The sequence below is a fragment of the Balearica regulorum genome, chromosome 2, assembly GCF_011004875.1.
Source record: "Balearica regulorum gibbericeps isolate bBalReg1 chromosome 2, bBalReg1.pri, whole genome shotgun sequence".
Taxonomy (NCBI): Eukaryota; Metazoa; Chordata; class Aves; order Gruiformes; family Gruidae; genus Balearica; species Balearica regulorum.
The window spans coordinates 122727372-122739439 of NC_046185.1; the positions used below are offsets into that span (position 1 = coordinate 122727372).

The following is a 12068-nucleotide window of genomic DNA, read 5'->3' on the forward strand; positions in this document are numbered from 1 at the left end:
TTGGAGAACATAAATCTCATCTAATGTGTGTACGTTACAGCTAAAAAAAAAAAAAAAAAAAAGCAAACTGTTTGAGGGAACCAACATTTTAAAGCTTAGTAATTTAAATTTGTCATTCTGAAAATGTAGTGTTTGCCTGAACAGGGTTATCTCTGAGATTCCTTGGACATATGCATATATTACATGTGTGTAGTACGTGTATCCAAAGATAAGACTTTCCTAATACATATTTCGTTATAAGCTTAACAGGATATGGATTTGTAACAGAGCAGGGCAGATTTAAATAACAACAACAAAAGGTGACCTAGCTGAGAAAGAAAACATCGCTTTAAGTACAGTGAAAATGTTGGGTTTAAGTCAAACTTCTTAAACTATGAGATTAAAAGCTGGGATCTCAATTCTGTGCATGAAAAAAAACATTTATATATCTCCCTAGAAGGCCCTGTTAAAACTCTGAAAGCCTTTCATCACAAAGGCAGGGTGCAATATTCAGTATATACTGAAGTAGCAGAAAAATAGTCTTGTTTTGCATTTTGTCCTTTACAGCTACATATTCCTTACACGATTGCTTAAATGCTGAATAATTTAGTACTTCATTTTTGCTAAATCCTCCGATGGGGCGCTGTATGTCTAAGTAGCCAGACTGATTGATTATGATCTCCGTGATGTCTTTAAAACAAAAAAGAGCTTTTGAAGATATTTTATTTAGTAGACCTGAAATTATTTCTTGCCCCCTTTTACATTCTGAAAGCGGTTTTTTTTGGGTGGGGTTTTTTTGTGGTCTTCTATTTCCATAGCTTTTGGCTATTGTGTGGCTCCATATTTTAGCAAGTTTAAGTATTTTTTAACCCTTTTGCTCTTCCTAACGTGTTTACCAAAAGAGCACAGGTTTAAATTAGCCCCATCTATGCTGTGGACTGCGCTAACTACAGACCCCCCCAAACATGCCTTTAACCAAGCTGCTAACCCCCTTGTAAACTTCTCCTGGGTTTTAACAAGGAATAAGATTTCGGAAAAGCGAGAGCGGCCGGGGTTTGTGCCAAAGGTAACGGCTGCGATGACGACATGAAATGGTGTTTAACATCAAGGTTAGATAAAAAGAGCAGGGTTACAATTTTCTTCTTAATTTAGTTCCACCATCCCTACCTAGCTGCTCAGGAGGACAAAAGGCAAATTGATGTAACTTAAGATATCAGCTTTAATTTCTTTTTGATTCTTTCTCTTTAATCATCTGCTTTGTCATTCGATTTTTATATGTTGTAGGGGCATAGTTGAGCAGTCAGCTAATGCCTGTGGTAGCTGTGTGCACCCTCTGTCTGTAATAGGATATTCTGGGACCGTTGACTAAAAGCAGCGATCGGATGAGAACCTGATGTCCTCCCTCCAGACCGCTCTGTGATCTGGCGGCCACAGTTCAAGATCAAGGCGTTTCCTTGGTAGTGCTTTGTCCAACCCACACGTTATTGTACCCGTCAGTTTGTCATGCTCCTGAGAACCTCTCGTTCTGGGTTGTTTTTTTTTTTTTTTTAATAGGATGTTTCAAGTTCATTAAGTCAGTGGGTTATTGTTGTAGACTGAGTGTTTTGAATCCTGCTTGTGTTTATAATCCGAGGGCCTGGGTAACTCCCGTTTTCAGCTTGCATTGATTTCAGATGGTCCATCAAGCTACAGCTGTAACTTCTACACAATCACACTACGTGCAAAAAAAATTAAGAGTAAATGCAAATACCTCAATTTCACACTTAATTACAATTACTAAAAGTACTTAACAAGGAGCGCTACAGCTAACTTTGATTTCTCTCACCGATCTGCAGCCAGGGCAGCGTTGACTTGGGGCTCACCCTGCTAGCGGGGATCCGTGAAGGTGATGTTGGCTCAGAGAAGCAGAGCTACCAAGGCTGAGTTATTGCTGTCTTCATGAGTACTGCCTGGGCAGCCTTGCGGGTGGAGTGGTCTGAAGAGCCCTGCTCGTTTAAAGAAAAAATAAAAAATTTTAAAAACCCTCCACAAAACCAAAAGGGAGGAATGGCCTTTCTGAAACTGCTACCTGGTTTTGTAACAGTGTTGAGGGTATAACCAACAGCTCGTGGTGTTATGAGACAATTCTCTTGTGCAGTTTTGCACCTTTCATGTAAGGGAAGATTCCTGGAGGACGATGCTGTTGCCTTCAAAATGGACGATCCCTCTAGCCAGCTGATATTTAAACATGGGGCCGTTGGTGTATTGCATGATCAGATGCACATTCCTCTCTGTTTAATCTTTGAGCTTGTGAGACCTTTCTCCAAAGGTCACAAAGCATTAATTTAAATGTTACTAACCAGTTCACAAAGGTTTTAGCAACAGGGAATCCTGTCTTGGTTGGTATTTGTATGAAGCCCGGAATAGCTGGGTCTCTTGCGCTCTGTATTAACAACAACAACAACGAAAATTCAAGTTAATGAATCAGAATTTAAAAGCCTGTATAGCTGCAAATGGTTTTTCACTGCTCAGATCTTTGCTGTCCTGATATGACAGGCTTTGGAGGAAAAACAAGCTGTGCTGTAAATTGGGCGATGTACATACATTCTGGTTTCAGCCAGAAATCTGTGCTAAACCCCAAGATTCCCTATCTTGATTTTGAGATGGTGAAAAATGTGTGGGACAAAAGGCCCTGCAGATCTGAACCTCTCCTGGCCAAGATCAGGACTTTATATATATATATATATATATATCTCACTACCGTATGGTTCATTCCATCTTCACTGGGTATGGAAACCACAACTAACCTTCTGGCAAGAACCACGTTTCATCTACAATTTATGCTCTGGTCTAAAAATAAGGGAAAGGAACAAGGTTTGGGGTTGCTGCAGCTTGGCACTTAGAGTTTTTGCCCACCTCCTTCCTATGCAGTTTGTCATGGCCAATACTGAATGGCAGATCTTAAGAGCAGGTTCCAGCTGAGATTTCTAGGTATAATTTGGTAGCATATCACTACCTGAGTGGCAGCCCTTTGAAAGCCATGGAGACCCTCCCGCCCTTGCAGGTACCTTCAGATGTCTTCAACAAGTCCTAACAAACCTTCTCAGCTTGCAGGTCTCTCTTAGAAGCCTTGAAACTTAATTGCGTCTTAATTTAAAAAAATCACTTGTGAAAAAACAGTCACCGAAGTGAAGCTGTATAGGGCTGTATAGTGAGCGTAGAATGTCTGCATAGCTGGTTGGCACTGGAAGTTTCTGTCAGAGAAAAGGACTGCGGTTCTGGATAGGTAAGCAGGATGAATTTCTCCTTCATCAGTTTATTCTTGGTAGGTACAAATGATAGACCAGTTTATTCTAAATGTCTGTTCAAAAGTGGTGAAGAAGAGAGCGCGAAGGGATTGGGGGTTGAGCACGTCCCTGTCTTCCTCCTTCCTCTCCTCTCCATTTGTCGTCTCAAGCGCTAGTGCCGTTGGGCAAAGGCTTCTCCGTCCTGAGTGAACACGGACCATTGGCTGCGATGGTGACAAAGAGTTTGTCAAGAAACTACAAACCAGGGTGTCCCAGACTGCTTTCTGCTTCTGATGAAATAAAAGCTTCACTGGGTGCAGGCCGTCACTCTGCATCTCAAACCCTCGTGCTCCATCGGAGCGTTGCAGAATGTACCCGACTCTACCTGCGTTTACGTACGTGCTAGCATGCTGCTCGTCACGGTGGTAGGCTGTAAAGACTCTATAGAAACACAGAGTTATTCATGGCACGGGATTTTTGTTAACTGCTCTGTTCTTTTTTTTTGTTTTAAAGTTTGTGCTGTTTTGTCATTCTTCATTGTTACCTTGTTTTATGATGTTCATTTATTCCAAAGATATACCAGGCTTTCTTGGGAACAGAATTAATATTAGGTGAAACACCATTGTGCGGTGATTAATGGAAGCCTAGTTGCAGTTAGCAATTACTGAAAATGGGCTGGATTTCCTGATGATTACTTTGTTCCATGCAAATTTATTTTGCAGACAACTTATTGTACTGAATTCTTCTTGGATAATGAATTTGCGAAACATTTTCAGCATCACCCTGAGGCGCTGGCAGCAATTGCCTCCTACACTGACCGCGTATGACAAACAACTAAAATGGATAGGATGTCGCACGTATCCTGCACGCTTGAAAGGCCTGCACAATTCCTAGCTTTTTAGGGAGAGAAAAAAAAGGTACCATGTAAGTGAGGAGAATTCCACTGGAGGATTTGATTGTTATCATCGTGGTGTGCTGTTAAAGTCACAGAGTATGTCTTTAGGTGAGAGGCATGAACAAATGATATGTGAAAACCAAATTGGAGTAGCTGTAAGCTCTCCTAATATTTCCCTTTCTGCTTTATTAGTCATTGTAAACCTCCCGCTACCCGGGTTATAACCTTGGGATTATTCTTTATGCAATAAGAATAGAGTGAAATTTTGTGTCCCATAACTTTAACCATAGCATACGTTATTAAAAATTAATTTAATGGTCCTCTAGGATCCAACTCTGGAGGTAGCAAACAAGTGTCTCGGTTATATATCGTCTTCAATTATTCATTAAGAACTATGGGGATTTTCTAGAACATCTCTCTAGCGAAGCTCAAAGCTCTTCTCCTAATGCCAGCAACAAAGCTCTGCTGCTTAGTTTAACAGAAATGGACATGATTTCCCTGATGGCTTTCTCTGTTTGAACTGTGTAATATTTTACCGCATTTAATAAAGTTTATTACAAACATGACTTGGTATAAGCAAAATCCTAGTGGTGAGGCTAAAGCATAATTTGATTTTGAATGGACGTTTTGCCAGCAAGGATTTTAATATATCACCATGTGTGTAAGCATAATAAATAGTTTAACACAAATTACACAGCATCATTATGGATAATTGTCTTGTACACTAGAGCCGTTTTCTCAGCTCTTTGCACTCCCAATTGCGTTTCTTCTATCTTCGATGTTATTCTGGTTTGGACTTTGTAGTTGTTGCCGTTTTGTTGGGGTTTTGGGGGTTTTTTCGGTTTGGGGGGGTGTGTATGTGTGTTTGCTTTGTTTTTTTAAACAAGCCTGTTTTCCTCAAAGAAGCTATTTACTTAACGGAGCTGCCAGTGCTACGTCACCGCTCTGGGAAAGGATGTCGTTCCACCTGGTGTGTCAGATGTACAGTCACCCAAATGCACGTGGGTCTATGGGAAAGGTCTATCTGGGGAAATGTCACCAGTTTGAGAGCCAGAGTTGAATTCAGGATAGTTAAAACAGCGTAACTTCTTGTGTGGATTCTTGTTCCAGTGTTTCCTTTCCTTTTTGGTGGTTGTATTTCCTTAAACGTATACTCTTTGCCATAAGTAAACTTTAAAAAAATATATTAACTGTTCCAGAACTGAGTTCCCGGGGGAGAATTACACCAGAGTTATCATAAGTTAAATGTATGCTTATAAGGCGATCACTTTTGTGATGACAAGCCCTTGCGTGGCTTCAGTGAAGCTGTTTCTGATTTACACCTCAGCTGATGCGTTTTAAAATATTTCCCCATTCCTAGAGGATTGCATTGGAGTTCAGCGTTTCTGTAGTGCCTGTTGGATGCTTTGCATCCAGCAATTGCTGTTCAAACAATAGTGCACCCAGTGTCCTGGATTTCTTTTTGTAGATTTTTAATTCCTGCTATGAACAGGTCAAACGCATAGATTTTGTAAAAAAAAAAAAAAAAAAAAAAAAAGCACCTTTTTTTTTCCCTTTTGTTTTTCTTTTTACTTTCTTATTTTGAAGGGTAGAGCTTGCTTTCTCCTGCGATTTTACTGCCCTAAGAGGAGGGCAGAGCACAGGGAGAGATATGCAGGGAGAAGATAGATTGGTACAATTTTCAACACAATTATAACTGAACTTTCAACAAAAGCAATGTGACTTCTCCCCCCACTGTACAAAGGTTCAGTAGAGAATACCATACCACAAACTTCACACTGGCGAACTCCCGCTGCGAAGGCAGGCAGTGGTGTTGGAAACCTTGGCAGTCGCTCGACTGCCTTTTCCTCGTGCGCAGATGCAGCTTTTCTGCAGGATTCCTCTTGGAGAAAGGTCCTGGCCGCTCGCGTTCCCAGTGATGCGCTGCTTCCGTGGCGGTTGATCTCGCAACAGCCAAACGCTGAACCGAGCCCTTTCCCTTTGTGGCTGCTCTGGATGTTTGCTCGCTGATACCTCCAAAACCAGCTTGGCTGCGGACCTGCTGGCACGTGCCAGCACCATCTCCTCTCCCAGTGGCGTGTGTGTCACCAGGAGGGTGAGCGACCGGTGACACTATGGTGGGCTTGAGGGAAGGTGACCATCTGTTGTTATCGATGCACAGGCAGGAGGGCTGGGTTGATGGCAGGATGCAGTTTTCCCTGGCAGCCAGGGAGGACTTTGAGGTAATGCTGGTGTGGTTCCTGGCTAACTTGCTTAGGTGGATTTGCGGGGAGAAGCTCTGGATTTTGGGACTCTTACTGTCTTTGGTCAGCGAGGTTCATATTTGACATTGGTACGATGCAAGACAATCCCCACCACCACCTCCCAGCTGTATCTTTTTAAATTGGGAAGGACTTTTTAATCTTCCTGGCCAGACTGTTCCTTCCAGCTTCAGAAATGCTCCTGCCCTTTGCATGGGGGCACTTACCACCTCCTGGGGTGGCAAATGTCCTGCTAATGAGAGTTCCTGTACTTGCTTTACTCGTGACTAATTCGTTAATCCATTCTGAGATAAAAGCATCATTTTTAGACCAAGTGGAGCATCTAAAGTACTGCTTTTCCACACACACATTTTGCAGATGTGCCTTTATATTCCAGGCATGCGTGAATACGTGTGTATTTATTTGCTAACCACACCTTACAAAGCCATGCAAGTGGAGCAATGAATAAATGCAGCATGCTCCTAGCCCTCAAGGTGACAAAGTCTCTGTGGGGACAACAGGGCCCTTGGGTTAAGTGAACACCCAGGTCAGTCCCCATGTATACCCCGTCTGTGATTCATTTCCAGACCTTCTGATTTTTAAATAGTTGTGTCCTCTGCTGAATTTCCAACAAACGGAAGATGAGTGATGGTATTAGGTGATTCAACAGCTCAGAACAGTTCAGCAGGCTACAGCCCAGTCTGGTCCTTGCGGGAGGAGATTCATGCATATCACTGGATTTCCCAGTCTCCATCTCTGCCATCTCTGGGAAGAGCATGAGCCAGCATCCAAAGGACCTGTCGATCTGCACAGAAAGAGTAAGAAAGCAAAGGCATTGCCGGCAGTTTCTGAGCATCATTCAGGTTGTAAGCTCTGGGGCAAAACAGCACCTGATCCTGTGACATACATATGGTGGGCACCGGGTAAGGATCAGTCTGTCTGCAGGACTTGTGGAGACCCCAGTGAAAAGAGAGCGTTTCGGTCATCCCTGCAGCAGTTTGTTTGCAGGTCCCCTTCAGACAGCCTGACTGAGGGACAGTGCTGCTTGATGGTCATGTTGGTCATCTGCAATTAGGATGCTACATCTGATGTAACATCTGCTGCTGCTGAGGGTCATGGGCCAGCAATGCCTGGGGAGCACGTGAGCCCAGGGACCTGCAGCAAGCAGGTATGCCTTGGTGGGGTGAGGGGCTGGCTGGAGTGAAACCTCTTGCCCAGACCTGGGGCTCCTCACGTAGGAGAAAACGCCCATCCTTTGCGGGGAGCCCAGCCAGGAGAGCTGGAGGCTGCCTGGAGATGAGGTGAGGGCCACCGCGGGCAGGGAGCACAGCGTGGCTGCAGGCAGCTGCCGGCAGGAGGGCTGCAAGCCGCTGCTTTGCACCGTGCTGCGCGAGCGGGAGAGCCGTGGCCCTGGTGAAGCTGAGGGCTGCGGACCAGTGCCAGGGGTGCCGAGCCCTTGCTAGGGTGATCCAGGGCACGCGGGGCGGATGGGCTCCTCCTGCTCACCACTTGTAAGAACCATGTGTCAGTCTCCTGGAAATGCTTCTTATAATGGAAATGCTTAGGTTTGGGACAGGATAACTATGAGAACTGTAGTCATCCCGGTATGGAGGGGTTGCACCTGAAAAGACCACACAGGCTGCCCCAAGCTCTGGGGACGGGGCTGCTCATGGGGCAGAGGGGAGTGACAAGGCTCCCCCCGTTCACTCACACTTTATCTTCGTAGTTTGCCTTATCTCCAGGCCTTCCAGGTTGGGGTTGTTTTTTTTCCTTCCTGGGTAAGGGCAGTGGTAGTCAGCAAGCAGCATCCCTAAGGTGCAACCAGGGGAGGACAAGAGGGTTTCAGAGAAAGCGTGCTGTAGCACCAAAGCTGGTCGTAGAGACGCCATCACGCTTCTCCACTGCCCACCAGGCACCTCTCGGGACGGGCTGAATACCCCAGCTCTCCATCATCGCTACGAGCTGCCCTCCTCGAATGTGCAGCAGCAGCTTCCCGGCACTCGCTGTGGCACAGCACCATGCCCCCTACATGCTGCCGCATCCCCCTGGGAGCGCGGTTGGGCCCCTCTGCTCCAGCCCCCTAAATCGCAGTGCAGGATGCACTGTTTAGGGCGCCATTAGCCAGTAAACTGGATTATATTCTGTCTTTTTTTATAGCGCGTTCGAAGACAGAAATATCCAGGTTATTTGTATACCTTGAGGGTTGCACTCAGTCTGTCCAGGTGAACTCTCTGGGTCTTCTTTTTAACACAAACTAGAATATGCCTATTTTTAACTTACCTATCTTAAAGATAAATCTACTGTGAGGTGTGGTCTAATGCAGAATGAAGCTTTAAAATGTTTTAACAAAGGGGAGGAGGGTGTGTGAGACCTGGAGCTCTGTCCTGCCGGAGGAGCAGCCCCGCGAGCGTGATGAAAGATATTCTGCCGGGGGAATTCTGACACACGCTGCCCCTACATTTCTGGTATTTATTATAGAGGGAAGGGAAGACAAAAGCTCAAGGGAAAACAAAAATCTAGGTCTGCCTCAGGTTATTATAAACTGAGAATTGATAGGCAGTCTCAATGGCCTGTTGCTAAGCAGCCAAGAGAATTGGTTGACCATACCCTGGGCCTTTTAAAAAAAAGAAAAAAAAAAAAAAAAAAAGAAGTAGAAAGCTCTGTGTGTGTTTGTGTTAAGGGTATGAAATAACCTCTAAATATCATATTAGCACAGAGACCCTCACTATTATTTTTTTTTGTTGACTGTGTTTTTGAGGTGGTGCTGCATGGGTGGTGTGAAACAAGTCAGGCCTGAGGTGGACAGTTTAACCTTTGCTTTAAAATAAAAAGAAAGAGAGGGAGAAAGAGAGATTCTGCCATGTCAGCAAGGCCAAGCAGTACTTTCTTGGGTTTTGAAGGGTCCCTTTAGGGTGTGATCTTGCACCCCCTGAAAAGCTGCGTGCTGGTGGTTGCAGGGACCGATTCCTGGGAATCCAAGTTGCTCCTCTCCCAGCCAGTGTCACCAAAGTGGCTTTCAGCTTGCTTTTTTTTTTTTTTTTTAAAAAACGACCGTGTTTTTCAGCGCAAAGCCCTGGAGAGCCCCCGTCCCTCATTCCCCCCAGCACTGGTCTCAGCTTGCTCTTGCCCGGAGCTGCAGGAAAGGCAGGATACAAAACTCATGAGGTGAAGTAATGCATGCCCAGGTCCCCACTGTCCCCGGGGAGGGAGCGGAGAGCCCAGCCCCCCTGGGGACACCTCCGTACTGACGGGTCCTGCTCAGCTCTCGGCAGTCAGGTAGAAAGTCAGGAGAAAACCAGCACCTGCCTGAAAAAATAGTCAACCAGGAGGTTATGCGATTGTTGTGGGGTTGTTTTATATTCTTATGGGTCAGCTAAACTAAAATGGTAAAATAAAATAGATATTATGCTTAGTGAAGGGGGTGTTATCTTGGGAGCCAGCTTTGCTATTACCACCTACGATTATTTCACCCTATTTTCCTTGTTTCTGCGAGCGTGATTTTGCCCATCTTAAATGGAAAAAACCCAGCGCCTATGTTAGTTTTCAATAATCAGTCTCTAAATTGATGATTTCAGCGGTTTGCCTCTGACATCCCCAAGACCCTCCTCCTCTCCGGTACCTTCCTGGCAGTCCCTCGCTGACCAGGAGCGCACACAGGGTTATCTCAACACGGAACAGACATCTGGCAGTGTCCGCTCTCCTTTGCACCAAACCTTGTCTTTCCTCCCGCCACCCAGGGCGAATCCCCTCGGAAGCTGCAGGCGGCCGAGCGCCGCTCCCCGTCCCAACCAGCTGTAGCACGTACTCCTCCTCCTCCTCCTCCTCCTCCTTGCACACGCCGAGCGGACAGGGCAGACGTCGGTCTGCAGGGGATTTGGGGTGGTGAAAGCACCCCGGTACCAAACCCGGTGCGCTCAGCGACTCGGAGCGTGCATGGGCACATGGGGCCACTGCTGCAACGTGCAAACAGGGGCACGCGCGGGGAGGGAAAGCAGCGGAGCCGAGCTATGGGGCAGGGTCAGGCCACCCCTGCCCCCCCCTCCTTCCCCAAGCACGGGCCTAAAAATAGACGTAATCGGGTTTCAAAGAGGAAAAGAAATGAAAAGGTCGAGTGTCGTGACCTTAGACATGCTCTGAGGTTGCTTTTCTCCCCACGTGGCTTGCCTTTGCTGGGCCTCCCGCCGGCGTTTCCGGACCAGAAGCGGCTGGGGCGTGCGCCCTGGGCATGGCCATCAGCTGTGGCCTCTGGTCAGGGGGTTCTTCCTTTTTATCCCTCCCCATCCGCCTTCCTGCCGCCTGCGACCAGCTCCTTCCTCGCCTAGGGAAAAGAACCGGCGGGCGCCCGGGGCTCCATCCTCGCTCCTTGCTGCAGTCGCCTCATGGGGCCTACCCGCTCTGCCAGGGCTCCTGCCGGAGCTGCATTGATTTTGGGGTGCTTAAGCCCCACTCCATGCCAGGTGGGTGTAGCGGGGCACCTAGCATTATCCTTTTGTGAGCTTTGGGTTTCCCCCAAGCTTTGGGTTTCCATGAGCCCACAAGCTTTGGGTTTCCATGGCCACGCTTCTCCATCTGATTTTGTTCAAATCATACTATAATAAAGTGGTGTGTTTCATGCTGGGAACTCAAGACCCATAGCAGGGAAGGCAGAAGATATGGTGTCTTTGCAATTACGGTCTCATTTTTCCCAGTTGGTGAGAAATTCCTCCATCCTCCTTTGTTTTTCCTCTGCTCAAATGACCTCCAAAAATGTTGGATAATTGTTTTTAATGCGTATGTGCTCTGTGCAGGCATGAGTCAGGACTCATGCTTTGCCTTGTCTTTCCTTTTGTTGTAGTGAGGAGCACACGTCCACCCTCCAGGTCCAACCAAAGAGCCATCCTCTGCCAGCAGCAAGTCTGCCCCAGCAGTCTGCGTTTATGAAAGCTGCAGCAGAAGACACCGTATCTCATCGTTTGTCAGTGTGTACTGGACTGGCACAGTAACAAAAACCCACTCTGTGTTCTCCATTTGCAGATCTTCATGTTTCTTATCATCAGGAGCATTTCACTCAATGGTTTGATTGTCTTGCAGCAGGAGAAGGTAATAGCGCAGCAAACCCAATCCTTGGGTGCTTTCAGCTCAGTGCATCCCGAGGGCAGACAAAACCTGTGCCATGTGCTGGCTGATCCCTGAGGATGCAGGAGCTGGTGAAGCATGATCGCTGCAGGCAAAGCTCCAGTAACGCATTTCTTCTGCAAAGAGGAGAGGCGGGGTCTGGGTTTCTGGGGATGCCGTGCAGCATCCCCATGGCAGGAGAGCCCCTCGCTCTCGGCTGGGTGTGCAAAGTGCTGCTGCTCCCTCCCCTCCAGGGCTGGGGGCAAGAGGACACCAGAAAAATTACATATTAAATAAACCTCGACATTTCTGAGATGCAAACGGTTATTCTAACCACTTGCAATGTTCAGCACTGTGGCACTCTGTCTTCAGCGCTTTGCTGTCCCCTCGCTTTGTCCTCGTCCCCTGCTTTTATCCTAAAAAAACTCCAGCTGCCGCGTTCCCAGTGCTTCCCCCTCGCTTGCCTGCACCTCAGCCATCCTCCTGCATCCTGCATACCTGGGATCCTTCTTTATCAAGCACAGCGGAGGATTTCAAAGCCGGTCATGTCCATACCAGTCCACCCATCCTTGCCCAAAATAACTGTGGCACAGA

The 12068-nt window shown here is 46.7% G+C and overlaps 1 long non-coding RNA gene across 1 annotated transcript; it reads left to right on the forward strand.

Annotated features, from left to right (window-relative positions):
- The first annotated feature begins 496 nt into the window (after positions 1 to 496).
- On the forward strand, positions 497 to 2688 carry LOC142600534 (uncharacterized). The gene is made up of 2 exons (XR_012834070.1): positions 497 to 1436; positions 1815 to 2688. It is a non-coding gene; the product is annotated as an uncharacterized LOC142600534 (long non-coding RNA).
- Positions 2689 to 12068: the final 9380 nt, after the last annotated feature.